Below are 3,495 nucleotides of genomic sequence, written 5' to 3' on the forward strand. Positions count from 1 at the left end.
TTTCCAATGAGAAAACAGTTTTTAGGATAGTCATTCATATGAATTCCAGAGCGTATTTTCAAGCACATGATAATTCTGCTATTTAAACAGGGCAATAGCTTATTAATACAGATAGTCCTCAAGTTATGAATACTCATTCGGTGACAGCTCAGAGTTATGATGGCATTGGATGAATGGTACTCTGGTCCTTAAAGTTCCAGGTTTCACAGTGCCTTTGTGTTTGTGTGATTACCCTTTGCCTACTTCCCCTGCCTACTTCTCACAAGCAAAGTCAATGGAGAAGCAGCCAGGGAAAGTCACAAGTTTGTTTTGCCTGTTTTCTCTCATGAAGCTTCACAACAGAGTATAAGATCCAGGAATTTTCCTGCCTGTATTCTACAGCATAAGCTTTTCCACAGCACTTCCCACCACCCATGGCCCTGCTAGCCTGCCCATGCTCAGTAACAACTGCCTGTAGTACTCCTACTTCCCATAGCACCCCACTCACCCCATGCTCCTTGTCCTGGAACTCCCATCTCTTCTTGCTTAACAATCTGTATGATCAATCAATCAGAATAGAGCTGGAAAGATCCTTGGAGGTCTTCTAGTCCAGAAGAGGAGCAAGCAGGAGATCCTATACTTTCTTAAAAACCCCAGTGATGAAGAACCTACAACTTCTGAAGGCAAGCTGTTCCATTGGCTAATTGTCCTCACTGCTAGAAAATTTCTCTTCTCTCCTTGATTAGTTTCCATCCATTGTTTCTTATCTTGCCTTCTGGTGCTTTGGAAAATAAATTGACCCTCACCTTTTTGTGCAGCCCCTCAAATACTAGAATACTGCTATCATGTCACCCCCTAGCCCTTCCTTTCTCTAGACTGGCCATACTTAATTCCTGCAATCATTCTTCATATATTTTTGGCTCCAGGGCTTTAATCATTTTAGTTGCTCTTCTTTGCACTTTTCTCAAAGTCTCTATTTTGTAATGTGGTGACCAAAACTAGATGCAGTATTCCAGGTGTGGTCTTACTAAGGATTTATAAAGTTGTACGAATACTTCATATTATTTTGATTATATGCCTCTGTTTATATCACCAGGGATTGCATTAGCTTTTTTGGCTGCTGCTACACACTGCTGGCTCGTGTTTAAGTGATTGTCCACTAGGATTCCAAGGTCTCTCTCAAAGTTATTGTTTTTGAGCCAGGTTTTGCCTAATCTGTTCTTGTACATTTGGATTTTTCCTGCCTAGGTATAAAATCTTGTTTTTATCCATTTCATGTTATATTCCCTCATCTAAGTCATTAATGAAGATATTGACAGATAGTGGGCCTAAGATGGGACCTTGTGGTACTCCGTGTTTACTTCCTTCCATAAAGATGTAGTTCCATTAAGGACTACTCATTGAGTGCGGTTTGTCAGCCAGTTACAAATCCATCTGGTGGTGATGCTGTCTATCCCATATTTTTATAATTCACCAAGAAGTAGGTTGTGGTCTACTTTGTCGAATGCTTTGTTGAAGTCTAAATATACTATGTCCACAACATTTTGCTGGTCTACTAATTTAGTCACTTTGTCAAAGAATGAAATAAGATTGGTTTGGCATGATCTGTTTTTAACAAGCCGATGCTGGCTTTTAGTTATAGCTTTATGTTTCTAGATGTTCACAGATCTGTTTTTTTTATTATTTTTTCCAGTCCTTCCCAGGTATTGATGTTAGGCTGATTGGTCTGTAGTTTCTGTTTTTTTTTTTAATCCCTTTTTTGAAGATGGGAACCAAATCAGCTCTTTTCCTGTTCTCTGGTAGTTCCCTGGTGCTCCAGAATTTTTAGAGATATGATACAATGGTTCTGAAATAACATCTGCCAAGTCCATCAGAACTCTGGGACGTAATTCATCAGTTCCTGGTGATTTATATTAATTAAGAACAGTGTTCTCTTACATTTTCTTGCTTATTTTAATTTTTAGTTTGTCTTTTACAGTTATATTTTTAGTAGGTTGGGCTACAGGTTTTTTTTTTTCATGAAGACTGATGCAAATAATGAGTTAAGCAGCTCTGTCTTCTCTCTACTGCCTGTTATTTCCTTGCTATCTTTTTTCTTTACTGGACCGACTATTTCCTTAATTTTTTTCTTGTTATTTATATGTTGAAATAAACTTTTTAAAATTATCTTTGATTTTTGTTGCAATTCTTTGTTTATTCTGAGCCTTTGCTTTCCTGACTTCATTTTTACAGACTCAGGCTGTCTGTTGATATTCTGCCTTAGTTATATGTCCCTCTTTCCAGTTTTTGTAATTATGCTTTTTGTCTTTCAGTTTATCAGAGAGATCTTTGTGCAACCATGCTGGTTTCTTCTTGGAGTTCTTGTTTTTCTTTTTCAATGGTATTGTGTTGGACTAGGCTTTTATGATCCTATTTTTCAGAGTTTTCCATGCTTCTTGAGTTGTTTTCCCCTTTAGGATTTTTATCCATGGAATTTTTCTTAAGCTCTCTCTGTTCCACTCTCCTACTGATCCTTCAACTATTACTCCTTGAGTCCTACTACTGGTGTCTTTTCTATCTGCTTTAGGCTGCTTTATTTCCACAGAAGACCACATATCTCTTTCCCACACACCACCACCACCACACCCAGCTGCCTCTGCTCAACTTTTATAGCCAACAGTTGTTGTGCTGGCTAGGGAGAGACTTTGACAGGGCAACAGCAATGCAGGTATTGGTCATTTTTTAGTTAGCCTATCTTCTCTCTTATCCAGAATGGAATGGAATGGAATAGAATGGAATAGAATAGAATAGAATAGAATAGAATAGAATAGAATAGGACCTTGGAGGTCTTCTAGTCCAGCCCCCTGCTCAAGCAGGAGAACCAAACCATATCAGACAAGTGACTGTCTAGCCTCTTTTTAAAAATCTCCAAGCATAGAGTGCCCATGATTTCTGGGGGCAAGCTGTTCCACTGGTTAATTGTCATCACTGTCAGGACGTTTCTCCTTAATTCCAGGTTGCTTCTCTTTTTGATCAGTTTCCAACCATTGTTTCTTGTCCTGCCCCTGGTGCTTTGGTGAATAACATGACCCCTCTTCTTTGTGGCAGCCCCTCAAATACTGGAATACTGCTATCATGTCTCCCCTATTTCTTCTTTTATTTAGACTAATCAAACCCAAGTCCTGCAGCCATTCTTTATATATTTTAGTCTCTAGGCTTTTGAACATCTTAGTTGCTCTTTTCTGATTTTTTTCCAAACTCTCACCATCTTTTTTGTGATATGGTGACCAAAGTATTCCAAGTGAGGTCTTTCTAGGGTTTTATAAAGTGGTATCAATACCTCATGTGATCTTGATTCTATGCCTCTGTTTATACAACCCAGGATTGTATTAGCTTTTTTGACTGCTGTTGCACACTGCTGGCTCATGGTTAAGTGATTGTCCATAGGACTCCAAGGTCTCTCTCACAGTTACTGTTTTTAAGCCAGGTCTTACCCAATGTTTTTAAGCCAGGTCTTACCCAATCTGTACTTGTACC

The sequence above is a fragment of the Crotalus tigris genome, unplaced genomic scaffold, assembly GCF_016545835.1.
Source record: "Crotalus tigris isolate CLP2741 ecotype Arizona unplaced genomic scaffold, ASM1654583v1 scf7180000017686.862900, whole genome shotgun sequence".
Taxonomy (NCBI): domain Eukaryota; kingdom Metazoa; phylum Chordata; class Lepidosauria; order Squamata; family Viperidae; genus Crotalus; species Crotalus tigris.